The sequence below is a fragment of the Cynocephalus volans genome, chromosome 4, assembly GCF_027409185.1.
Source record: "Cynocephalus volans isolate mCynVol1 chromosome 4, mCynVol1.pri, whole genome shotgun sequence".
Classification (NCBI taxonomy): domain Eukaryota; kingdom Metazoa; phylum Chordata; class Mammalia; order Dermoptera; family Cynocephalidae; genus Cynocephalus; species Cynocephalus volans.
Window position 1 is genome coordinate 34717283 of NC_084463.1, and position 27712 is coordinate 34744994.

At 53.6% G+C, this 27712-nt stretch overlaps 1 pseudogene; it reads right to left on the reverse strand.

Moving 5' to 3' along the window:
- Positions 1-15750: 15750 nt before the first annotated feature.
- On the reverse strand, positions 15751-18341 carry LOC134375955 (myeloblastin-like; annotated as a pseudogene).
- Between the last annotated feature and the right edge of the window lie 9371 nt (positions 18342-27712).

Here is a 27712-nt window from a genome sequence, read left to right on the forward strand (position 1 = left end):
CCATCACTTGTCCAGTGTGGCCATCCCTGGCTTGGCTGCACAAGGCACTGTGGGCAGCTGTTCACCTACCGTGCATGTTGTGACGCTGATTTGTCATGAGCTGGACCAGTGCCCAGAAGGCGTCCTCCTCGTTTAGGTGCATAAGCAAGATGGCAGCAATGTGGCTCATTCCCTCACAGTAACCCACCTCCTGCAAGAGCCAAAGTCACCATGCAAGGTTGTGCCCTGAGACAGCTGAGGTCACCTGGGATGGCTGAGGTCAAATGGGAGGACTGAGGTTGCCAGGGAGTACTTTGGTCAGCTGTGAGGGCTGAGGTCACCTGGGAGAACTGAGGTCACCTGGGAGGGCCCAGGTCAGCTGGGAAGGCTGAGAATACCTGAGAAGACTGAATAAAGGTAACCTGAAAGAGCTGAAGTCACATGGGAGGCTAAGGTCACCTAGGAAGGCTGATGGGAACCAGAGGGACTGAGGGCACCTGGGAATGCTGAGGTCACTTCGGAGGGCCAATGTCACCTGGGAGAACTAAGATCAAACAGGAGAGCTGGTGAAATCTACAGGGACTGAAGTTACCTGGAAGGACTGAGGTCACCTGGGAGAGCAAAGGTCAGCAGGTAGGCCAACCACAGGCCTCCGAGTATGTGGGGTCCAGCCTCTGTGCCCTTCCTGGGACACTGGGCATCAAAACTGAGCATTTCCCACACATGTCCGGTCACACGGAGCTCCTGGAGGTATTCCTGCAGGGCAGTGGCCAAGCTCTTCTGGCCAGAAACGTCAGATCAAGAACTGACGAGAGCCCCCCTCCCATATGCCGGGCCAGGGAGGCCTCTGCGCCAGGCTCAGGCCAGCACCCACTGTCTGGATTCGCCATGAGGGATGGCTGTCACTGAGCGCCCACCGCACAGAGTCCAGAGATGACCCACAGGCTGCCTGGCACAGGAGGACAGCTAAGTTCAGGCCCCACGTGGGCAGCCTGAGGAGTCCTCTCGGTGGCTTTCTCTTGAAAGAACGGTCTGGAAATCGGGGGCAGAGCGACAAGCAGCTGCTCAGGAGCCCCTCCCAGACTGCCGCACTCTGTGGGGTGCACGGAAGTGGAACTTTGATCTCTGCCCAGTTTCTCACGAATCATATGGCATTTGTCAATGCACATTCATCTGATGAAAGCCCATGAGGCACCTCGCTCCCCTGGAGAAGATCACTCCAGACACGAGCATCCTGTGACACTGCCAAACTCTTGGGATTTTGGACACCCCAGCAGGAAGGTGTCTGTCCTTGTTCTAAGGAGCAGTGGTCAGGTCCACTTGAGGGAGGAGCCTGGACCCACCCTCTCCATCTCAGCTTGAGCTTAGAGACCTTCCTCTCCTCGCTGGGACCTCTGTGAGAGCAGTGACCTCACACACTAACTAGGATGTCCTGGGTGCTCATGAATCCTGAATTTTCAAGAAGCAACCACACCCCCTGGGACACCCAAGCCAGCGACTATGGGAATGGGCTCAGGATGTCATTGGCCAGGGATACTCACCGTGTCATAGGCAGAAAAGGCTACCAGCACGTGGAAGAGTTCCTGCTGCCTGGGAAAGGGCGAATAGAGGGTTCTGTTGGCTCCATGCCCATGCTGTTAGCTTCCTGTGGCCTAACAGACCCTGAGATGCACTTGCCCTTCCAAGTCTCCCCTCCCTGGGCACTGGGCTTCCCCTTGTGGCAGTCTGGTAAGGGCAGGAGCACAGCCAGCCGCTCAGACCTGGCCACAGCCTCACCTCGGCACCTGCCTTCTGCCTCCCTCTGGCTGCAGCTGGGTGGCTCATTTCCTACCCCCATTCCTGCCTCTCCACACCACACTTGTCCCCTCACTGTTCACTCAGCATGCTCCCTGTCACCCTTTAGGTCCTCCAGTCACAAGCGAAAGGCCATGAGTCCCTGGTCCTGCCGCCCTCCCATCGGTCCCTAACCCTGGTCCTCCTGGCTCATGGAGAACAGTTTTCACCACGTGGCATTACTGTATTTGCTGCCATCATTCTCAAGAGCCAGCTGGGTTCTGGCCCCATGTACCTCAGCCCCCGGTTTAGGACTCAAGTGTCCGGTAGGCGCTGGGTACATGGTGCAGGCTGCTCCCTGTGCCAGGAGAGAGCTCGGCAGCTGTGTCACCTCCCTCCTCTGGGAACCCTGCCTCTCCCCTGGGAATGCTCCATGTTCCTGGGGCTCCCATGTCCCTCTGGATTTCCTCATCTCCCCTGGGGTCTCCACTCTCCGAGATCACCACCCTCCCAAGGGGCTTACTTGATGCCATAGCGGTCCCGAAACATCACATGGTTGGTGAAGGTGCAGCTGACTTCAAGATCAATTTTCTGTATTTGCTGGCAGAGCATCTTGCCCTGCTCCTTCATTCTCTGTAGGACAGGGCCAAGAGAAGGAAGTGTCTCAGAGCATGTCTCAGACTCGCTGCCATGGGCACCAGTCATACAGGGGTCAGTGCACATGGCCGGAAAGGGAGTTTTTGCTGCAGAAATGTCCTCATGATTGTTCCCACAGCCAGGGGCAGTCTCCAGAACACAGCATGACCTCAGTACCCATGTCACAGCCTGTGCTCAGCAGTCCTGGTGGGGGCACCACTGAGGACGGCCCACTGCTGATGGGCAGGCCCCAGACCCCTGCCCCTCAAACCCCTTTTAGATACATGGGGACAAGGCCATCCCAGCCCAGGCCTCCTGCTCCATCTCCCCGGGGACTCAGTCCTCACCTGGGGCTGCCCCCTTCTGACCATCTGTCACTTTCCTTCTCTCCTCAAGGGGCCTCTCCCCATGGATGAAAGCAAGTGCCCCCCGGGCCCTGAGTTTGCTTCCCCTGGAATGTTTTACTCAGGACCTGTTCCCGGGGCTGCCTGGCCCCTACCCCTCAGGGCTTTCCAGGAGTCCAGGAGGGCAGCTCGTGCCTGGGCTTCCACTCCCTGATGCCACCTGTCAGGGTGACAGTATGGAGCCGATGCCAACCTCTGTGAAGGCTCCCATGATCAGCTCATTCACTTCTCAGGAGCTCCCGAGAGGAGAGTCTAACAGAGGGACAGGGGCTGCCCGGGGCTCCAGGAGAGCTGTGCCTGGGGACTGTGCTTCTAGGCCTGTGAGCTGTGATGGCTCCCACACTCCCTGCTGCTAAAAATGTCCTGGAGGAGCCCAAGCCCCACAGCCCTGACACCCCCAATTTGGGGCTTAGGGCTCTAGATCGGCCCCACTGATGTGCACATTCCCACATTTCCCCTACTGTTTCCTTACGAAGAGGACAAGGCCAGATCCCTGCACCTTCTCTTGCAGCCTCCCAACCTGCTAGATTAGATTTTGGAGAATCTTTTTAGTTGTCTTATATGCTCATGTACTTAGAATGCACTGTACTGCAGGCACAGATAAATCCTTCTTGTTTGTTTTTTTATTTGTTTAATTTGTGTAAGTTTCCTTTATTTTCCCCCAAATTTTCTGAAATCAAGGAGGGTAAGAAAGTCCTGTGTTTCCTTCTATTTGATTTTCACAGGAATGGCTTTGGGAGTTCATGGCCCTCTAAGATATTTTCTACTGTTTTTTTCCAAATAGTTTAAAAATAATACTTAGTTTATTTCTACTCAGATATTAGTTAACGCTTTGTAAAAGGCTGCTGAGTTTGATGTGTCAGCTTTCTGGAATCTCCTGATATCATTTATGCCTTTTATTTCTTACTGTGTCCATGGGTTACTGAGTACCCATTGCGTCCTGCTGAGCCTCCCGTGGTTTCTGGAATGTGTCCTCCTTGGTCAGGATATATATATATATATATATATATATATATATATTTTGGACATCTCCCTACATTCCAGCTGGGAAGAACATATTTAGAATGCTCCATGTATAAAGTTCCATAGGAAACTCATCCCTGGGTCTTTCTTTCTGGGGACAGGTTTACAAGGTTTGGGTTCTTAGGCTCACAGCCTCAGTGAGCATTTGGGAGCTTTCCCCTTTCATCAGGTCTGGAAGATCCAGGCTGAGGAGCTGCCCGTGTTTAGAAGAGCGTGTGCACCTCAGCCATGACCAGCCTGGCCCTTGACCGATGGTGGCCCCTGTCTTTTAATCGGTACTTTGGTCATCGGTCAAGGAAGGCTTTTCTTTTTCTTCTACCTGGTTTGGTGTTGCTTGGGAACTCATGGTTTCCTCGATTTCCAAAGTGTGCCCAGCAAGATGCAGGCAGCTTTTCCTCCTAATTCCCTTTATCCTCACCTTGCCTGTGCTCAGTGCCCCCTTTCTACAAATTCCTCACATTTTATTCTCCCTCCTTTTCTTGCATTATGCTTGGGAGAAGTTTCATGCTGAAACTGGCCTTTTCAGAAAACTACTTTTGTGTTTTTGTTTTCTTCTCCTAGCTCTTTTGGTTTTCCATCTCATCTTGCATTTTTAAAGTCCTTCTTTCTACTGTTTTGTTCCACCTGAAATTCAGGTGTCCAGGCATGGCTGGGGCAGGTGCCATGTGGTCTGGGTGCATTCTGGTCCTATCACTGTCAGGTGTGCCCAGAGTGCCCACCACGTGCAGCCCCCGTGCTGGAGGGTGGGGGCTGCCCCACACCCTGGGCACCGCTCGCTCTCATGATGTGTGTGAATCCTGCCAGATGGAGATGACCTGCGTCCACCACCGCTGCCTCCTAGGGCTCCTGCTCTTCTCCCTAACCTGTGAGCTTTCTGACCCTTTCAACATTGGGATGCTTTGATGATATGCCCAAAATGCTGTGACACACCTTGCTGGAAAAGGTGCAGCCTAACTCCCGTTCCTTTGAGTGTTGGCCAGACTTGGCGACATACTACTCATAAAGAGGATGTGACAGAAGAGAGAGAGAGAAACTTCAAGACCACGTTGTAGGAGACATGGCCGTGAAAAAGCAGGATGGGCGTGGAGTCTCAGATCCCTGGGATGTGCACCTGAGCACCCCGCAGGCACCGCTTTTCCCACATAGGGCACCCGGGCCCCTGGCCACGCCAGGCCTGTGCGTGCTGTGTCTGCTTGAGTGGAAAAGGGCCACACCTGGTATTTGCCTGGGTTCTGCATCTTGACCTTGTCCACACCCAGTAGAAGAGACCAGGCCCGACCCCGCACTTGGGGGGGAATCCCCTTGTACACCCGGCGAGACATCTGTGGAGAGAAGAATGCTCTGGAGAGAGTACACAGGGTAACCATGGAGGGTGAAGGGGGGAATCACAGAGTGATGGTTCTGGAAGATTCCAGTGTTTGTCTTCATGGTTCCTCGAGAGAGGCTAAGTCTACCTAGAACTGGGCCTTTTGTCTTGTGGGTACGGACTGGATGGAGGTTGCGAGCTGTAATCGCCATGTCTTCCTCCCTCTGGGGCCAACAGGAGGCATCGCTGTCCCTGGCCTATATGTGGCCCAAACTCTGGCATCAGATTCTCTCCCAGCAATGTGACCTTTGCAGGGATGTGTAGGAAAGCTTGTGACCCAGGCCTGTGTGGCCTTTCGGCATCAGGACAGGGTGGCGCCCAGCAGCTGAGAGGCAGGCAGTGCCAGGGATCATGTGTGAACACCACTCACCCTCCCTCCGCAGAGGGTGGGCACAGAGGCCTCCACTCCCTACATTACCTTTTGGCTGCTTTTATATTTATCCCAATGTTGAAACATCTTCAGCCATTTGTGGCATCGGGCAATTTCCTTCTTTGTTTGCTGTAAAATGAGAGATGATGGACTTAGCTGAGCTGCTGTGCTTTTTGGAGTGGCCCATGGATGCCGCGTCACTCTTGTGCTTGGGGTCCTAAAGGCACAGAACTGGAAAGAGCCAAACTAGGTGCAGAGCCTTGGGCTGAGACCCTCTGACTGGGTGAGCACGAGTGGCCTGGCCTGGTGAACACAGGATATGGTGTCCTCAGGCCACAAACCCCCATGCCTAGATGGGATCCCAACCTCAATGTGGGGTCCTGCTGGCCTGTGGCAGTCACTCCTGAGCTGCATGTGCAAATCTGGGATGGGCACATTTGGCAATCAGCCCCTGGAATGGAGTTCTGGGATCAGGAGCTCAGAATCTCGGCCCATCCTGGTGACTAAGTGTCCTTATGGACACCTGCCCGTGGCCACAGGCAGGCCAGGCTTGCCTAACAGGTGACCAACCAAGCCCTGGCAGAAGGAACAGCTCTTACCTTCACCTCCTGGGTGGTGACACGGGGAAGCTCCTTCTCACTAAAAGGCAATGGAATCAGAGCTGAGGACTCGCTGCAGGCCAGGAGCCATCCCCTTCCCTGAGCAGACCCCAAGGAAGGACAGGCTCCCTTCCCAACCACCTGCAAGTCGCAGCCCAGGAGACCACTTAGGAAAGGGAGGACAGGGCCTTTTTGCTGGCTGCCAACCAGAATGGTCTGAGACACAAAAGCAAAGGAGCAGCAGGGCCAGCCAGGGCCTCTCAGGGGCCGTGGGGGTTGGGGGTGCAGCCTTCGTGGGCTGCAGGCAGAGCCCTCTAGGAGAGGCAAGAGAGTCCAGAGCTGCTAAGAAACAGCACTGCCTGAGGGTCAGTTGGCTGGTCTCTGACAGCTGCCCCCAAGGAAGTTACTCCATCACCTTCATGGGTTCCAAGGGGTCTGGGTTGAGACCTTCCCAGTGTGTGGAGGGTGCACCCTGGAGCTGTCCCATGTGGCACCCCACCCCAGCCAAGCTCTGCGCATTCAACACCCCCTGCCCTTGTCTGCACCCTGGGCGATGGTCATGCCCGTTCCTTGACTTCACCCCATCCTGTCTGGCCCACAGACCCTGCCGTCACCTCGGCCACTTTGACACTGCTCTTTACCTTGCCCTGTCAGATCCTCTGAATGTGGCCCCTCAGCCCCTCGATCAGCCCAAACTCCTGCCTTGTGCCTGTTCTGCCTGTGCTGGGAGACACCACTGGGCAATGAATGGCGACGCAGGGCCCTGCAGGTGGCCGGGATCACCCAGGGCCAGATCTCCAGCCTCAGCTGGCTCTCGGGGACATCAGCGCTATGTCCTCCTGCCTTCCCCTGCAGTGGCTTTCCTCCTCATGCCTTCCTGCCCTGTCTCGGCCCCTGGCATCCTCTCCCCACCTGCGGTGTTCCCGAGCAAGCAGAGAGCGGAGTCTCCAGTGAGCATTGCAGTCCTTGGAGATACCGAGGCCCCTGAGGCTCAGGGGCCCCAGGTGGAGCTGCTGTCCCTGGCCCCACCTCATCCAGCCTGTCCACCCCCAATGCCTTCACTCTATCCCCAGGCTTGCTCAGGCAGACGCATCCCCGAGTCACCCGTCACATCTGGTCCCCTGCAGTCCAGCTCCCCCAGGCTCCGTCCCTCTCTCCATCCTGTGACCTCAGGAAAGACAGACTCCAGGCTGGCCTCCTCCCCACCAGGCATCACATGACCTCCCAGCACCAGACCAACGGCTCAGGTGGCCTTCCTCTGCCACCCCTGCCTGCCTCCATGGCCTTCCTCCTTCCATTCCTGGGCTGGGGCCTTATCTCTGCCCCTCATCTCACTACATGGCCAGATTCTTCCGTACACTTTGTCTCTTTGTGCCCCTCTGATCCTGGCAGGACCTGATAGACAACTGTCCACAGGCTGGACCAAGTGCCCTCGTGCCCTCTGGCCCCACCCTGCTGAGCTGACAGCAGAACAGGCTCCTTCTGGGGACAGGGCTCAGCCCTCAGGTTGCCTCTTTCTTTTGCAGACATAAAGGCCACACTTCTGAGTGTTCAATGGCCTGGACCAACCACAGCTTGGTACGTGCCCTCTCCCCAGAGCTGCCTGGATGAGCCATTGAACTGAAGCCATGTGCTGACTGCAGTGGACCTCCAGGGGAGCAAGGGACTCGTACCCACCCTGGGAATAAGGTCAGCACAAGCCTGGGAGACATGCCCTGCCTCATGCTGGCCTTTTCAAGGATGGATCCTGATGGAGTTTGGATGTGTTGTCCCCTCCAAAACTCATGTGTAAATTTGATCTCTGGGCCAGCTGGTGGCTGACTCAGGAGAGTGTGGTGCTGGTAACACCAAGACCATGGGTTCGGATCTCATATAGGGATGGCCGGTTTGCTCACTTTGGAGAGTGTGGTGCTGACAACACAAAGTCAAGGGTTAAGATTCCCTTACCGGTCATCTTTAAAAAAAAAAAAAAGAAAGAAAGAAGAGAAATTTGATCTCCAATGTGGCAGTGTTGGAAACTGATTGAGTCATGGGGGTGGATCCCTCATGAATGGATTAAAGATCTCCCTGGGGGAGGGAGGAGTAATGAGTGATTTCTCACTCAATCAGTTCCCACGAGAGCTGGTTGTTTATAGGACCCTATCACCTCCTCTCTCTCTCTCTCTTGCTTCCTCTCTCGCCATGTGACCTGCTTGTACCCGCCGGCTGCCTGCCACTTTCCATCATGAGTAGAAGCAGCCTGAGGCCTGTGCCAGATGCAGCTGTCCCAGAATCGTAAGCCAAGTAAACCTCTGTTCCTTATAAATTACCCAGTCTCAAGTATTTCTGTTATAGCAACACAAACAAACTGAAACAGAGGCCAACCCCAAGATAAGATGGGGGATGTCAGAGAACTCACTGCAGAAGCCCGAGCCGGTCGATGCGTCTGTAGATTTTGAATTCCTCATCCCAGTTTTTCACCAGTGTCCCAGCTCGGTGTCCCTGCAAACCCAAGAGGGCCTGGAGTGAGGGCGCCATGGTGATGGGTTGGGGGTATGGGAGGCTTTGGATGGTTCCTCCCTCCCCTGTGTCCCCAGGGAGCCCAGGCCCCTCTGACCTCAGGGACAACAGAAGAGGCCAGGAGTGGCCTGCCTCAAGGGAGCAGCCAACCCTGTACCTGCTGGTACTTCTCCATGATGTCTATCACCTCCTGGGCCCACAGGGTCTCCATACCCGTCTTCATGTTTAATCTGCAAGACAAAAGTAATCCAAAGCTAGCAATGCCCATGAGAGCTTCAGAGAGTACCCCTTACTGCTCAGGTCGGGGATCCAAAATTCCACCAGCAACACCCCCACCCTCCACCCCCACCCCCCAGTACAAAGGGACCAGACTCTGTCTCCACCCCACGTGGTCTTGGGGGTTTCTTCCCCTGGCCAAGGTTAAGCTCCTGCCTGAGGACCTGAAAACCAGGGACCTGGAAGTTGAGGCCTGTTGTCCCCAAGGTCCCTACACAGACACACACGTTTGTTACCTGCTCAGCATGAAGGGCCCTGATGGGCCGTTTTCGGCACCAGGAAGCAGAATGTGATTTAGAGACCACAGGTCTCTATACGATTAGCCTCCCAGATGATCTCGGTAAACACACAGTCGTCCAATTCTTTAGAGGCAAAAAGAAATCTCATGAGTGCTGCATTCTACTTAAATCTTAGCACCAGCCAAGCAGGAAGGTTCTGGGTTTGGGCAAAAGGTGACCTTTGTGACTTGGAAGTAGCCTCTGTGCCTGTTGAGGCCATGCCTTAGGCAAGAAGGACACTGGAGTTTACAGTTCTGAGCGTGGCAGTATCAGAAGGGGCTCCATCTTTATCCCAGGCACAGATGAGAAACTAGTGAGCTCTGGGGATGTGTCCTGGAGCACAGTCAGAGACATGGTCCTACTTTGGAGATGGTCCCAAGGGAATCCCCTTGAAGGGAGGGGTGGATGAGGCCTCTAGAGGACGAGACAGAGGGCAGGACACAGAGGGTGACCCCCTTTTCCCACACCCTGGCCTGCAGGGCAGACACTTGTCACCTGCCTGGCCTCCCTCAGTGGTTTCTTCCCTGTCCACGACTGCCCCAAGACAGAGGGCTCCCCACCTTGCTCCCAGGCTAGGGGCCTCACAATTGGGTGTGCCTTACATAGGCCATAAGTGATGCTCTGTGATGTCAGAGGTGACCAGATGCCCACCTGGGGTGACCCATCTCCCATCACAGACCAGGGCACAGGCCACCCCTCCCCCCCCACTCTCCATCTTCACAGCCCACGGAGACCCCACTTCAGTGGCTCTTCCAGGGGCAGGCTCTGCCTCATCATGGTTTGGAATCTCAGGAAGAACCTGAATCTAGGGAGGGAGGCTGCAGAGGCCAGAAGTTGTGTCTAACATGACACAAGGCAGGGCGGAGGGCACAGCCAACGGTCACCTCTGGGTCCCAGGCCCAGTTACCTCCTGTCTGACCCCAGGCTTCTCACCTGCCAAATGGACACATCAGCCTTAACCCCACGGAGTGTGTGTGAGGATGAATGGGACAACTGTATATGCGGTTAGCACAGAACAGGCACCTGGTGAGGCCCAGTGGGCATCACCCTCGGCAGCCACCCAGCGAGGCCTGGGCCACCCACCTGGTAGCACCTGTGTGGAAATCAGCAGGAAGGGAAGAGAGCAGGTCACACTCACCTGAATCTGTTCACTTGTGCAGAGATGTACCTGTAGCCTACAAAAGGGACCTGCACCAACAGCTCACAGACTCCAGAATGAGCCTCCTACTGCCACGGAACTCAGAGGCAGCGGTGCTTGGCAACAGTGACATCATGGGGTTCCATCACCCCCTCACACTGGCCCCCTCCCCGGGTCAGCATAGCCCAATGCCGCATCCTCCACCCCCTGACCTGTCCACCCGTGTGGGTGGGTGTGTGTTTGTGCGTGTGAGCGTGCACGTGTGTGCATGAACACGTGTGTGCCTATATGTGCTTCTCCCCTAGCCAGGCCTGGCTGCTCTTCTCAAATGTGCACACACGTCCTCATCACTGTCACCCCCAGGTTTCATGGTTCTCATCAGAGAGGCCACGGGTGCCGTCCCATCTTTGCTATGCCCACCCGGGGCTGGCTCTTGGGTGCAGAAGGGGAAGGGTGGAGGGCTGGCCCCTCAGCAGGTAGGACTCAGATCGTGTGTGATGTGCTAAAATGAAAAAACCAGAAACCCCAAAATAGGATCACACACGTACCAGCCCAGAGTATTCCTTTAAGATCACAGTCAAATAAAGCTTATCCAACTCTCAGACACTTCTGACTTTAATACCAAGGTTTACTCAACTTCTGGTTAGTGCAAAGTATTCCCATGAAGAAGAGGAATAGTCTTTTTTTAAGGCTATGTAAAATAAACCACTAATTATGTAGATCTCTCAATAATCCCCAAGAACAATCTAAAAACCATGCCCTCTATGTGTGCACTTTGCTGTTACTTTAGCTTCCCTGCTCGACAGTTCTGGCCTTGAACTTTTAATAAAACCGTTGATGCATCAGTTGTCAATACAATGGCCACCTCTAAAGTTTCTGAAATATCCTCTACAGGGAAGCCCTGATATGACGTGTCCCCAGTGTATGACCCTGTTGGAGAGCCTGCCAGAGTAACCCGACTGCTCGCCAAAAGAGACCTTCTAGAAAGCCTCAGATGATTTCCCCTCCTTCATCAGCAGGCTCATGAGCACTAACTCCACATCCAACTATCCCCATTCCTATCTGCTTCCCAGTTTTGAGGAACTAAAAGGCAGCGTTAATCAGATATTCTTCCATCTGCCACTTCTTGGCTTCTCTGGACTTTTGTCAGGGGAGGACTCCCTGCAGTCATGCCTCGGACTTCAGTGACTCGGCGTCCACTAGCATCTCAGCACACACACGCTCAGCCTTTACCCAGGAACGTGCTGTCCTCAGCCCTCACAGTCGCAGGCCCTCCACTGTACATACCAGAAAGGTTTTTAACCTGGTGTGGATGTGCAAAGAAATAAATGGAAATCTTGAATTCAGACCTGGTATAATCATTTTGAGTTTTTAGTAAAGATTATTTTGTTCAACGATATTCCTGCCATGTGGTATTCAGCAGGATGTTTTCATCAACCATTTTAGTGGACATTAATTCCCCGTTAAAATTTTTAAAAGTCCAGATTATAACCACTATCTCTGTATAATCTCGTAATGTCAAACATCATGGAGTAGCAATACTCCATGAAACAGGTCAGAGATCACCAAATCTATCAGCATTCTTTCACTTACTGTTTATTTATTGGTTAGAGGCTAAATAGTACAATATTTTTTGAAAGATAATTTATTATATATACTTGCGGGGTAGAGAAATGAATATCAATACATGTGTACGATATGTGCTGATCCAATCAGGATAGTTAGTATACTCATATTTACAAAGCATATCAATCTTTGTGACCCTTCACTAATTTCACACTAACCCTCACCCCCTCCCCCTTTCCCAACTCAAATAACCACAGTTCTCTTGGCACACAAAGAGAAATACCACATGTCCTCAGCCATAAGTGGGAGCTAAAATAAAGAAGGGAAGTAAGAAAGAAAGAAGCAAACAATAACAATAAACAGTAAGATACATTGTCATAGAAGGATGCACTGATATGACAAACAGGCTGCATGTAAATGCACGTCAGGTATATCAGTCCTCACAGTCAGCTTAGCATAAGCACAGCCGTGAGAACCGCTTCCTCACCCTGCCCCTGCCCCTCCCTTTCTCTTAAGCCAAGTGCTTTCTGAGAAAAACTGGATCCTGTGCAAAATTGAATCTTGTGTGAAACAGGAAAACTGCAGAGCTGTTACAAAGTACTGAATGCTCAGAATAGCTACCATGCCCCTTCCACTAATTCAAACCCTATAAAACCTCTATTAGTCTGTATGGGTGTGGGAACTGATCTCTCAGACTCTAATCTAGGTTTACTGGACATAAACTCCCTGATGTGGTGAGCGTTTGGCTCAGAGTCTTTTGATCCCTTTGTCTCACCAACCTAGCAAGGCATTGCCTGGCCACAGTTCCTCTGTGAAGAGCAGAGAAGACTGCTGTTTCCAGCCATGATGGGGTAACAAAGATTGGGCTTAGGATACCATAACGGAACAACTAGAAAACACCACAAAATGTGTGAATCGACTGTTTTCAGACATTGGTCAGTAGACAGGAGAAAATGGCAATTCCTGAAAGAAGAGAAACAGATTAGGTAAGCTCGGGGACTGCTGTGGAGTTCTGCCTGGAGGAAATTTGTGCATTTGGGAAGAGGAACCCTAACAGAGTGTAGCAGCCTTGATGTACTAAAGAGGGTCAGGACAGAGTTCCAGACGCAGAAAACTGTACATGAAAAGAGCTTTAGAAATCTGCATCTGGGTCCCCTTGAGTCTTTATTGAGTCCTAGTCCATGCCAAGAAGACTGAATAGTCTGGAAAGCCTAAAAGATTTATTACTGGCTGTTTATGAAATGAGTTTGTCATCCCTTGTTCTAGAATGAAAATATAATATCTACAGTGAAAGTTTCACTGGATAAAATTAACATAGATTAGACACTATAGAAGAAAAGATCAGTAAGCATGAAGACATAGTAATAAAACCTATCTAAAATAAAGCACACATTAAAAAAAAGACTGAAATTAAAATGAAGAGAGCCACAGCGATGTGGAGACAATATCAAGTAGTCTAATGTACATGTTATAGGAGTAGGAGAAAGAGAAAAAAGAGCGAATAAGATGTAAACATATTTGAAAAATATAATGGCTTACTTTTTTCTAATTTTAATAAAAACTACAAATTCATGGGCCGGCCCTGTGGCTCACTCGGGAGAGTGCAGTGCTGGTAGCGCCTAGTCCGCGGGTTCGGATCCTACATAGGGATGGCTGGTGCACTCACTGGCTGAGCGTGGTGTGGACAACACCAAGCTAAGTGTTGCGATCCCCTTAACGGTCATAAAAAAAAGACAAAACTATAAATTTATGAATGGATGGTTGATGAACTCTACCAGGATAAACACAAAGAAAACCTAAGACACATCATAATCACATTGCTTAAAACTAGTGATACAGGGCCACCACCCCACGCAAGGTAGGATGGTGATTGCTGTGGGGGACATAGGCTGTGAGGGGCATGTGGGGGCTTCTGGGTGGCTGCGCATGTTCTAAGATCAGGGTGGCGGTAACGGGGCTACACATATGCAAAGAGTCATTGAGCCTACAATTATGACATGTGCACTTTACTTGATCTAAGTTACACCCCAATAAGAAAATAGATTTGACCATTTTCCCCCTAGGACCTCAGGCAGCAGAGACTCCCTCCCTGGGCCTCTGGGGGACTCTTCAAGTCTCATTTGCAGAACATCCTATTTACTATTCCTGTGGGTCTATCATTCCCTGAATTAGATGTTTTTTTGTTTCTTTAATCTTGGCAGCTGGCCGGTATAGGCATCCAAATCCATGACCTTGGTGGTGTAAGGCTGTGCTCTAACCAACAGAGCCAACCAGCCAGGCCTGCTACTCCCTGGAGTTCAACAATCCTAGCCAATCCCTACCAAATCGATCTGGCGTTCCCAGGCGCCTAATCTCAGGTCTCCCACCCAGGTCTGATCTTTGTGCTCTTCCTTCCAGAAGTTTCCTCTGAATCATCTTTCACTCACATGAGTTCATAGAAAACTGGTTTTTGTGTGTGTTGTCTTTGGTGAGTCTTTCTGTTCCAATCAATGAGCTCACTCCGACATTCCCTCCAGCAAGTGTCCTTGACTCCCCAGTGCTGGGCACCAAAGGGTCCCTCTGGGTCTCACAGAAACCACCATGGAGTTCCTGGCATCGCCTGACATTCATCCACATACATTTCCCACGCTTCAGCCGCGTCTCTGCACAGGTTTGCTCCTGACGCTGCTGCTGTAAACCAGTCGCAGCTCCTCTGCGGGGGTGGCCAGTTGAGGTGTGAAAGTGTTGAAGAGGGGACAGACCTGGGTGTTCTTGCGCTGGCTTGAGTTGGCACGCCGCCACCAGGTGGCGGCAGAGTAATCAATAAAGGAGGTGCTGCCTTCCACCTGGTGGCATGTCCTGGAGCAAGTTGGCCCCTCTCTCTCTGGCGTGTGTGGCCACTCGCCCTTCACGGGGGGTCTGTGATGACCCCTCCCCCTTCCCTGCCTTAGACTTCCCCTCTGTGCCCGCCCCGGCTCATTCCTCATGCCGCTACCAGGGGGACCCCCTTCCTGCCTACTTCTCCCATGAGAAAGAGTCCGCGCCCTCGCTGCAGCAAGTGTTCCTGCTGCGGCAAGTGTCCCCGCTGCTCGGGCCTCATCCCCCCAACTGCTCTCCTTCCCCACACCACACGCCCTGCTGGTTGGTTCCTGACGGAGTCTTCGCACTGGCGGTGCCCCTGCCTGGCGGGCCTCCTCTAAGTTTCTACTCACGCTTTGGCAGTCAGCTCAGGCACCACAACCTCCTCCAGGAAGGCCCCTTGACAGTGCCTCTGCCTGACCCCAGCTGGATCAGGAGCCCTTCAGGCCCGGTCACAGCCCTGACCAACCCATGTTATCATGCCTGGTCCTCAAGGAGCCCCTGAGCTGGGAGACACAGAGCTGGATCCCCGAGAGTCAGGGTGGGGTCCGTTCTAGGACATGACATGTCTGGGGTGACTCTATTTTCCAAATGAGAAAACTGAGGCACAGTAATGAGTAGCAACTTGCTCAGGGCCATGCTGGCAGCCTTTGTGGGCATCTGCTGTGAGACCCACTGGGACCTGGGTCTTCCAGGTCTCGGCTCCAACTCCCCCAACCCTCAGTCCGGGGTTCAGGGACTCGGATCCAGGGGCCCTCTGGGCAGCTCTCCCCCACATTGCCCTGCGTGGGAAGGACAGATAGGAGACAGGGGGTTTCAACTTTTATTGACATCCGTATGGGGCAGGTGCAGGGCTGGCCTGGCTCCCGATAGCCCCATGGGATGGAGGAAGACAGTGTCTGGGACAGGCAGGGGCAGCCCAAGGACCGTCCATGGGCAGAAGCAGGAAGAAGCAGCTTTCAGGAAAAGATCCGCCTCTGCCCAGAGTTCTCCCTTTAGGCCTTGTCACCCGGCCTCAGAGTTGGGGAGGGGGTGTGTGGGAGGGGACGGCTCAGGGACTGCCGTCGCCCCCTCTCTGCGCAGCACCGACTGTATCCAGTCCACGTAGAGGCCACTTTAGCAAGAAAGTCAGGATACTGGCGGGTGGCGCAGCCCTGGGTCACGAAGGAGTCCACACCCTGCAGGACGCCGTTGCAGACCAAGGGGCCACCGGAGTCTCCCTGGGAGGGCGGGGACGGGATGGTCAGTCACCCAGGCTGGGCTGAGGCGTGGCTGTGTCAGGGAAAGGGGGCTGGGGATGGCCAAGTGCTGTTTCCAGTCTGGATTTTCTTTACAACGTGTGAATGAGAGAGAGGCCACTCTGGAGGACGGGATCGTCTAGTGGCCTCCTGCTGGATACCTGGACCGCTGGACTCCGGGTGGGGGCCCCAGGAGGAGGAGGATGGGTCCGCCATGCTTTCCCGTGGTCCGAGAGGGCTCAGGGTGAAGAGAAGGCCCCAGACCCACAAAGGCAGCGGGACACAACGTGAGCGTCCACTCTGTGCCTGGGGCTGTGGCCATTCCCCGCCCCACCCCGCTGGAGACTCACGGTGGACGTGCCACCTTCCAGGTGAGGAAACGGAGGCACCGAGTGCAGCTGCCTGGTGAGGAGGTGGGACTTGGCCCCGCCGGCCCCCCGGTGCCCTTCCCTGGACGGTGGTCCCGGAGCCCCCTCCCACTCCAGGGCGGGAGGACGTACGAAGCAGATGCCAGCGCTGCGACAGGGCACCCGCGTGCACACATTCTGCGGCCGGCACAGGAAGGTGACCACGGTGACATTGAGCTCCTTCAGGACCCGGGACACCCGTGGGGCAGCTGCTGATTCTGCTGCGGCAGCTGGGCCACTGCGACCTCAGCGCAGAGGGTGGCTGGGCAGCCCAGCTGGAACGGGCCATGGGCAGCGGTGAGACCCTGTCCCCAGGACCCTGAGGCCACCCCCTCTTCGAGCCCACCCACCTCCTGACCCCTCCCACCACAGCAGCACCTCAAAGGGCTTCCCTGGGGCCTCTGCACGTGCCCCGTGAGCTCTGTCTGGACCCCAGGGACCTCTCCTTTGTGGCATTTGTCACTCATGATCACATTCTTTCATTCATTCATTCACAAAGCACTTATTGGGTACCAACTGTGTAAGTCCTGTTCTAAGCCCCAAGGGTCCAGTAGTGAAGAACGTGGACAAAATCTCATGGCCTAGTACACAGTAGGTGTTCAATAGGTGTTTGCTGAAGGAATGAAGGAATGAGGGACCCCATGAGCCCTGCTGGTCCCACCCCTCTGAGCTCTCCAGGTCCCCCCCAACCTGTAAAAGGAGGATGTCATTGAAGCTCTGCTCCGGGTCATAATTGTTCCCAAACAGGTGAGTGATGTTGAACCTCTGCTGGGTGGGCTTGGTGGTCTGCAGGTTGTGGGCCCCCAGCACTATGCTCACCTGGTTGTGGGGGCTGAGGGATCAGGGTGTTCATTTTAGAGGTATCCTGGGCTTGGGGTCCATCAACCGGGCTTGAGCCTGACTCTCCCTGGGCAGGTGGGACCGTGGGGAGGGTCCCCCAGCCCTCCATCCTCCCTGGGGCAGGGCTGGGCCACCCCCTTGGACCCCGCTCACATTTCCTGCAGGCAGTGGGCGGCGGTCAGCACCAACCGCGGGTGAATCAAGGTGCCCCCGCAAAAGTGGCTGCCCGGGGCCTGCAGCAGCTGCAGTGACGCCATGCAGGGCCGCGAGTGGGGCTGCACTTCCTGCCCGTCCACGATGTCGGTGGCCCGGGCTGCACCTGCAGGACACGGGGTGTTAAGAGCCCACAGTCTCGGGGGACAGCAGAGCCGCTGGGCCACCTCCACGCAGTCCCTGACTGCTCTGAGCCTACGTCTCACCATCTGCATCATGGGCATCCCGTGGCATTCATCTCCGGTGGGCTGGTGGGAAGCAGGGCTCCGCGCCTGGGGTGGGGGCACCAGGTCCTGGCGGTTAGCACGACTATCGTCCCTGGGGGCCGGATCCTAGTCCTGAAGGGTGGGGAGGTTTTTGAGAAGCAGAAAAATAAATAAATAAATAAAAATAGCTGACACATGGACCCATTTTGCAGAAGGACAAACTGAGGTATTGAAAATCCTCTTCAGGTGAGGACTGGAGGGGTCCCTCGCTCCTGCTCTCCCCGGACACCAGCGTCACTGACTCAGCGACTTCATTTATTCATGGGTACCCAGGAGTACTGAGCGCTCGTCGTGGGTCAGGCACTGTCTGGGGATTCGCTTATCATATTTAATCCTTACCACGCCTCTCTCCCAGGGAAACACCAGTTTCTGCCCATTTTTGAGGGTGGGAAACTGAGTCAAGCTGCCCAGGGCTGCCCTTTTCTCTCACCCTCCCCTCCCTGGAGGCATTAGTCCCAAGCAGCGAGGGGAGTCCTGCCCTGGGCCTGCCTCGGTCCCCCGACTGTGACAGGAGGGTGTTGGACTCGACCTCATGGAGGCGACATTCCCCCAGAATCAGCCGAGTGCACGTGGATGGGCAGAAGGCGTCAGTCACCACCCAGCAGCAAGGCCAGCAGGACGCAGGAGAGGACAGGACTGGAGGCTTCGCAGTGACACGCCACGGTCTGGCTCCAGGGTGCCCCCTGCCTGCTCCTCTTATAGCCTCCAAACGGAAGGTCATTGGGGTTGTCCTGTGGCCAGGCCAGGCGTCCCCACTTCCTCTTTCCACCTTGGGGGCCGCAGGGAGTTTGGGGTCAGAACCAGACACCAGGATGTAGCAGACTTCAGGCTCAGGGTCTCGATTTTCCTTGGGGATGTGAGAAGCTGGCTCCTGCCCACTCCATGCTGGGGGTCCCTGGACAAATGGGCAGCCTGGCCACAGCCCTTGGGGGGACACAAGCCCTCCCCTCACATCCAAGGAGACACCTCCCCAGCGTGGTCCCAGCAGAATGGGATGTAGCTCATGTGTCCAGCGGCTGGGGCAAGCCTGAAACCACTGTGAAGCCCGCCTTAGCAGGGGACAGGACAGGACAGGACAGGACAAGGGAATGGGGAAAGGTGGGGGACAGAGCCACGTGTATCCTCTCAGTCCCCCCCTGAGACCCACAGAAACACCTTCTCTCCAGCTTGAGGATTCGTGTTTCTCCTGGAGGGCAGTGGTTCTCAGTAAAGCCACAATCCTGTCAACCCCCATCCAGGGGACACTGGGCACTGTCTGGGGACATTTGTGGCTGTCACGACTGGGCGTGCACCTGGCATGGAGTGGGTGGAGGCCAGGGACGCTGCTCAGCACCTGCAGTGCCCAGGACGCCCCACCATGGAGAAGGATCCAGCCCCGTGTCCACAGTGCCCTGGGGGAGAAGCCACAGTGCAGAGGAGATATTTATTTATTTATAAGTGACTCGTCTTTTAAAATGTTTTTAGTTTTTATTTTTTGTTTTGTTTTGTTTATTCTTTTTGTTTTTATTTATTTTTCACTTCTCTTTAACTGACTCATCATTATGAAAAATTTAAACCTCAAAGAGGAGGTCTCTAAACTTGGGGACAAAAAAAAAGTTTTTAACGTTTTCCTTTTTTTAGTTTTTTTATTTTTATTTTTTGGCAGCTGGCCAGTGTGGGGATCCAAACCCTTGACCTTGGTGTTAGCAACACTGTAACGTTTCATTTTGAAATGATTTCACGCTTACAGAAGTCCAGAGTTTTCCCGGATTCACCTGCCCCCGCTCCCTGGATGTTGTCATCTCACACAACTGAGGGGCTGCGGTCGAAACCAGGGAACGATCATCGATTCAACACGATGACCTCATCCACAGACCTTCTGAATGTCCCCAGTTGTCCTTTTTCTGGTCCAGGATCCCATGTTGTGTCGTGTTTCTGGCTCCTTGGTCTCCGGTCAGGGACGGTTCCTCAGCCCTTCCTTGCCTCTTGAGACTGTTGGACAGAACAGGTCAGTCACTCTGTAGGGTGGACCGAGGGACCCCTCAGCTGCAGCGCGTGTCCTCCTGGGACCGTGTCGGGAGGCCCGGGTGTCCACGTGTGTCATGCCAATGGTGTTAACCTTGACCACTTGGTTGGGGTGGCGCCTGCCGGGTTCCTCACTGTCGAGCTGTGATCCTCCTCTCTGGCTTTAATGTCTCTTGTGGGGGATCTTTTGAGACAAAAACACCCTGTTTCTCCCACATTCAGGACTCAGTGTTGGGCGGTTGGCTGTGCTGCCTCATCCCTCCTGCGCCAGTTGGCTGGAATTCTACTCTAGGGACAGCCTGTCCCTTCTCTGCAGGTGCATTTTTAAGAATCAGACACCTGCCCGTCCCTGGGGAAGAGCCCCTCGGTGTGCACCCACGAGGGCCCTCTGCAAGCTGGGGTGAGCTGCTCCGCCTGCTGGGACTCAGTTTCCCCACCTGGAAAGGGGGATGATAATGGAGTGGTTGATGGATTCGACTTTTGGAAAGTGCTGGGCACTGGGTGGGGCCTGACAAGCCCGGGTGCCAGCCTGCAGGGTTACTGCTGGCGGTGGCGTGCTTTCTCCTGTGACCACGGGAATGTCCTTCTGCAGCTGCTCCTCCCGTCGCTGGGCATCAGGGCAGCTGGGCAGGGCGGCTCTGTCTCGTTTCCAGGCTGTCCCCCGGGAGGCCCCTGATGGTTGCTCGCCCTGGGCTCCAGTGCCCACTGCCTGGCTTCCAATCCTTCTGTGCTCTGTGATTCTGGGCTGGAAACCACCTCTCTGAACCTCAGTTTCTCCATCTGTCAAATGGCGACGGTGAGAACAGCCCCACCTCCCAGCAGCTGTTAAATGACTTAATACGAACAAGGGCACAAGAAACCAGGTGTCCGTGCATGACTGGGCGGACACACACGGCGCAGTCCCTCCAGGTGCTGGAACGTCACTCAGCCAGGAACAGGAGCGAGGCTCTGACACACGCTGCCACAGGCATGGACCCTGAACACGTCACAGTGACAGATGCCAGACACAAAAGGCCACATTGCTTGACTCCATTGACACGAAATGTCCAGAACAGGCCAATCCACAGGGACAGAAAGTGGGTTCCTGGTTACCAGGGGCTGGCGGGTGACCACTGAGGAGGACGCGGCTTTCTTTCTGGGTGGTGGAATGTTCTGGAGTCGGGTAGATGCGGTGGGGTGCATGAATGTAGCCAATGCCACTGAATTGCCACACAGATGGATGGTAGGCCGTGGGAATCATCTCAATAAAGCTGCTGACAGAAGACAGAAAAGAAAAGAAACGCACAAACCCTGGTACATCAGGCAAGCAAGTTGCCGGGAGGTGCTCGGGGACATGGGCTCCTGGCTCTGCGTGTGTTCAGATCACCACCGGCCTCCACCCGAGGATGACGCTCACACGGAGCCTCCTGGAGTGTCCCAGGGTCATCACTGCAGGTGGCGTCTCCCGACGCCTGGAGCCAGGTGAGTGCAGGGTGGGTACCTGGGAGTGGCTCCTGGGGGTAGAGGGGACAGGATGTCAAGGGCGCAGAGGCGAGATGGGGGGACAGGAGCCCTGGGGGTTGTCACAGGGAGGGGGCTGCGGAGCACTCTGGGGGCCTCTACGGGGATCGGGCTGGGGCTGAGGGAAGTGGGGGCTGCAGGCTGCGGCCTTGGCCCCTTTCTGTAACAACTGTGGTGGCGAAATAGGCAACGGCCACCCATGGGGGTCCCAGGACCAAGGGCAGACCGAGGGCAGGGAGGGTGTGAGGACTTGGGCCGGGGGCCTTTCTCCATCTCTGTCTCTGTCTATCTCCATCTCTCTGTCTCTGCCTCTCTCCATCTTTGTCTCTGTCTGTCTCCATCTGTCTGTCTCTGCCTCTCTCTGTCTCTGTCTCTGTCTCCCTGTCTGTCTCCATCTCCCTGCCTCTGCCTCTCTCCATCTCTGTCTCTGTCTGTCTCCATCTCTCTGTCTCTGTCTCCCTGTCTCTGCCTCTCTCCGTCTCTGTCTCTGTCTGTCTCCATCTGTCTGTCTCTGTCTCTCTGTCTCTCAGTCTCGCTTTCTCTTCTCCTTAAGAAAGAGGCTCTTTTCTTGAGTGATGGGAAGTTGTCTGTTTTATCCACCACGGCTGGGCCCTCGCAGTGGGCATATTTTTGCACCAATTGGAGACCTTCAAACGTGCACACATGCGGGTCCCCAGGCCCCTTGGGCACCCCGACGGGTCCTCTAGCCTCCAACCCAAGCCCGTCCACCTGCACCCCTCCGTGGCCCCCCTCACATGATGTGTCAGCCCCCCAGACACTTCACAATCTGCTTCAAGAATTCACAAAACTAACATCTTTACAAAGAATCAGTGAGTAGCACGCAGGGTGGTGGGAGAAACGGGGCCTGGATAGCTGGGACATGGGGCAGAGGGATGTGTCTGCAATGGGATCCTGATCTGTATCCCTAGAATCCAAGGCCTGAGAGGGCGTAGGGCCTATGTCACCCAGCAGTGTGCACACACGAGACCCCAAGCCGGGCTGACTCACTGACAGGTGGGCCCAAGCCCGGCACCTCCCTGCTCAGGACAGGAAGGGAGCACCATGGCTGGGGGAAGATGGGCAGGAACTGCCCTAGCGGGGGGTCCCTTGGGACAGAGTCTGCTCCCAGCTTGGGGGACCACACGCTCTTGGAATCAATCCCACCCCCAACTCCAGGTTTGTCATCTGGGCAGTGAACGGCCATGTCTCTAGCAAGGGCCCTATGATGTCTGGGTTCCTGAGCCTTTTTTAGTACTGGGTGTCATTATTTTGTCTTTTTTTTTTTAATTTTATTTTTTAAAAGACGACTGGTAAGGGGATCGCAACCCTCGGTACGGTGTTGTCTGTGCCATGCTCTGGCCATCCCTATATAGGATCTGAACCCATGGCCTCAGCACTACCAGCGCCGCACTCTCCTGAGTGAGCCACGGAGCTGGCCCAGGAGATCTTAACCCTTGACTTGGTGTTGTCAGCACCACGCTCTGGCCATCCCTATATAGGATCTGAACCCATGGCCTCAGCACTACCAGCGCCGCACTCTCCTGAGTGAGCCACGGAGCTGGCCCAGGAGATCTTAATTCTTGACTTGGTGTTGTCAGCACCACGCTCTCCCAAGTGAGCTAACCGGCCATCCCTATTTTTTCTTTATTTAATTTAAGTAATTTATTTATTTTTATTTTTTGGCGGCTCACCGGTACAGGAATCAAACCCTGGATCTTTGTGTTATAACACGACTCTCTAACCAGCTGAGCTAACCGGCCAGCCCTAGAAACTCTTTATATATTAAACTTATTATAATTATATGTTATTATATGTTGTTAAAAATATATTCACATGGTGCTGATAACACCAAAGTCTGAGGTTTGATCCCTGTATCAGCCAGCCAAAAAATACACACACACACACACACACACACACACACACACACACACACACATTCAAAATAAGGCATGTAAAATGCAATACAAGGGTTTGAAGTTTTTATTTTAATAAAGACATTTTATCTAGTTTAATACAATTATATATGACATAACTACAATGTTATCTATACTACTTATATATACAATTACACTTATTATAATGGTCATATTTTAGCTCTTTATGTATCAGGCACATTAGCCATCTGTGATCCAAGTGGCCAATATTGTTTCCAGGTTTCCCGTGCATGGCACTGCACAAAATAACCTCCACCAAAAGGAGAAGGGGTGAAGGGGCCTCAGGATTGCATAGATCTGGGTTCAAAGTTCACACGAGCTCTATGACCTCAGGTGAGTCACTGAATCTCTTTGAAACTCAGCATCCCCTCTGCCAGGTGGACGTAACGACAGTCCCTGTTTTTCAGCATCTGTACAATTACTGCGCTTGGGGTGATGCCCCTAATGCCGACTAATGTTCCATTCACCCTCCCCAGAGCCATGGGGCCTGTCTCCTGCTCCCAGCCCTGTCCACCCTGGTGAAGCAGAAATCAGGAGCAGAGGAGAAATGGCTTCTTTATTAGAGTCACGAGTACAGGGGCTGGGGGTGGGGGGCAGGCCTGGAGGTGTGGGGGCATGCAGAGTGCCCTGGGATACGAAGGTCAAGGCTGGGTTCCATAGCAGGTCACAGGCTCCGCACGGCTTGCTGGGGCTTCCCTCGGGCCAGCAGGAGGGTTGAGGACACTATCAATCCAGTTTTGGAAGCGTGCCACGCAGGTGAAGAAGTCGGGACCCCGGCCGCGGGACTCCATGGTGAAGGAGGCCACACCGTGGGCCAGACCATTCAGATGAGGGGGCTGCCCCCGTCACCCTGGGTGGGAGGCCGGCATGTCAGGGTGTCCCCGGGCCCTGCTCCACCCTGCACCCCAGCCAGCACCACTGACCAGACAGTTGCTCCCACAACTTCCTGCTCCTGGAACCACAAATCCAACCCCAGGCCCTTTGCACACTCTGTTCCCTCTCTCTGCATGCTGTTCCCCACACCCTTCGCCTGGCTAACCCCTAGTTGAATTTTGGGTCCCAGATGACTCCAGGAACTTCCTGGTACCCCCAGGCTGGGTCAGATGCCCCCCGAGGCCCCGAGCAATCACAATGTCTGACAGCCCCCCACACTTCTGGGTCTGGGAACTACAAAAATGCAGGCCCTGCTCTGTCTTGTTGTCTGGGGTGTCCCCAGGAGCCAGCGCAGGACTTGGTACACGGTAGGTGTTTAATAAGTGCTGTTTCTCTGTTTCTAAAGTTAAAATGCTCAATGCTGCTCCCCACCGCACCCCGAGTCTCCTTTGACCTGGACTTGCTTTCTCCTGCCACTGGGAACTCAAGTCCTCATATGACGCCTCCTCCCGCCATGAGGAGCCCACGCTGGGTCTGCACCCGGCCTGGCCATACCTGGCAGATTCCACCCTGGCAGGTGAGCACACCAGTGCACACACTGTTGGGGCAACAGCGGTCTTTGGGGGTCACGGTCACGTTGACGACCCTTGGGAAGTGGGAGAGATGTCCCCCAGTCCACCAGGTCCCCCAGCCGGCCATGTGGCAGCTGGTGCCGGCTTCCACAGTGACATTCTGCTGGGTCAGCAGCACCAGCACCATGTTGCTGGTGAGGTTGGCCTAACGGTCCAGCTAGGGAGGGAAACTGAGTCAGGGGAGAGAGGAACTAGGGGGCCTCACGGGGCCGCAGCTAGGACAGAAGTAACAGCAGCATGAATTTTGATCTGTAAGTGGTTTGAGTGCAAATCCCGGCTCAGGAAGTAACCTGCTGTGGGATGCTGGCTAAAGCCCTCTCTAGGCCTCTGGTTCCTCCCCCACAGAAAAAGAATAACAAATCATTCCTACCACAAAGGTGGTCTGGTGCATAAAAGAAGACCCTGAACGCAAAAGGGCTTACCCTGGAAGTGCAGATACAAACAGCAAGGCCAGCCAGCCAAAAAAAAGTTAAAAAATCATAATACCCAATGTCAGTGAAGATGTGGGAAAATTCTGCTGGAGCGGAGGGTAAATTGGTCTGGTCATTTTAGCTGCCCGGGATGGAGAAATTTTTGTAAGAACAGTGTACAAAGAAGTTCCCCGTGATTCTGTTATAACAAAAGCACCTGGAAACAACTTCAGCGTCCCCCACAGGGGCTAGATAAGTGGCCTGTGGTGTGTCTCAGGACGTTTGCTGTATTTTTTAAACCATCAAAGGAAACACACACATGAGTTCCTCTCTCCTTTAGGCCCCTCGGGTGGCGCCCCCCACCCCCAGTGCATCTCCACCTGCAGCAGGAGCAGGTCGTTGAGGTTCTCCTGGGGGTCATAGCCATTTTCACTGATGGTCCTGATGGAAAACCTCTGCCTGGAACTCTCCCGATGCCACAGGTCATAGGCTCCCAGCACCACAGTGGCAATTCCAGGGTTCCTAAGGATTGGGGAAACACCAGGCTGGGGACAGCCCCCAACCTTCATGTGCACCCTGGGGCCCGGGCACTTGGGGAGGGGGGCAGGCTTGCAAATAAGGTGGGGGCTGGGGGAGGGTAATCACGAGGCCTCCTTCCTAAGCCCCCCTTAACTCCCCTCCTTTTACAGAGACCCGGCAGATGTCCACCAATATCATTTAATACTTCTTCCTTTAATAGCAGAACTCCTGTCTTTAGCTGAGAACATTGGTACCCAGCTGAAGGCTGACTTCCCAGACCCACATGGCTGTGTGGCCATGTGACAAAGCTCTGTCACTTCCTGTCTGTACACTGAGAGGAACAGGCAAGTGAACCTCGTGCCTCTGCCACCTTCCCACGGGCTGAGACACACTTTTGATAAAGGATCTGAGATTTTTATTCTTGTTTAAGCACTATATTGGGTGGCTCTCTTTGTAATAGCAGCTTAGAATGAATCCTAATTAATATGGGTAGTACCTTTTTAATTTTCTTTGCCCAACAGAGCTGGTAACTTTGCACAGTAACTCAAATTTCTCATGCAATCCCTGTATTATCCAAATTTAAAGAAAACACTGAGGAAATTGCAACCACATTTTTAAAACTGGGAACAAGGACTCTGAAAAGAGAATCCACCCCCTATCTTCCTACTTCTACTCTTGCTAACTTTATCTATGGTAGAGTCAACTATGCCTTTAAAACACAGCAGTTTATTATTGCTAGGCTCTAAAAAAGTGGAGAATCTCTAGGAATACTTATTAAATGAGGTTTTGTAGTAAAAGAAAACAGTATACATATATAAATGCAAGTATCAATTTGTGTGACGTGGGAAGAGCCCTTCCTCCTCCTAGTCCTCTGCTGGTTGCCCAGTTCCTGAAAGGGGATTGAGTGCACCTCTGGCCACACTGCCCGGGCCTCTAATCACCTGACCACCACCTGCCCCACACCCAGCTTTTTCTGGAATGCAGGCTTTCTGGCCTCCTAGCTTCAGCTGCTCCTGTTTATAGCACTTTCCTTTTGTTGTCAGGTTGTGTGTGTGTGTGTTTTATCTCCCAGAAGTCACTGTGGAGACATTACTAGACTCCAGTGTCTGTATGTTAGGATTAGAATAATTAAGATCATGTGAAGGACTGGAGTTTGGAGCACCCAGCCAAGCTGAATCTCATTCCTGCTATAGAGTTATCTGAATCCTTCCAAACAGCCAGTGGGTACAGCCTGTGAGCTTCTCAGCACCAACCTCACCTCTGGAAAATCTCCTCTCAAGATAAACCCTAACTCAGATTAAAACCAGGAATCTCAGGAGGGGCTGCTTAGCATCAATATGTTGTCTTGCTTAAGTTAAGCCGTCACGGTTGGAATGCTGGGATTGTGTGCAGACCCCATCACTTTGCTTTCTGTGAAGCTGATTTATCAGGAACGAGCCCCAGGGTGGCATTACTTAATCAATAGCAGAGATGCTGAGGGAGAGAAAGAGTCTGCAGTAAACTGATGGCTGCATCTGGTTTCCTATGAGCAGTCACAAGACTAGTGAAAATCCTCTAACCTCATCCAGCAACCAGACAAACTGATTGTGAGTTCATTAATAGTTGCTAGGGTGGAGGAAAAAGAAAGAAAGGGGGGAAATGAATGCATCATTGGAATTGCACCCTTAATGGAGGTCAAGAAGCTCTTTCAAAGCCACTCATGGCCCTGGGAGAGCACTGGGCCAGAACGTCTGGACCCTAGCCTAGAGCCAAGATTAACACCTAAGGCCTCAGAGAAAGGCAACTGACTTACAAACAGGAAGCCGTGTGCCTGTAGATTGTTCTACAAAGCATCCAAAGCTTCACATTAAAAGGAAAAGTCTGAGTTATCTATCTTGATATTTCGTTCACATTATGCCAAATAGCGTTCTCCAAATATTTGGCAACATTTAGACCCATAGAGATGTTTTAGCAAATTCAAAGTTGCCTATCAGCCTTATCTGCCAAAAAAGCAAACAAAAATAAAGCCTGGGAATGTGCCTGAAAAGCACGTGAATTCATAATAAGTCCATTTCATTTGGGGTGTAGGTGCTCCTACCTCAGTTAACTCAGACTTGCAGACTGTCCCTCTAAGCTGTTTTTATCCATATAT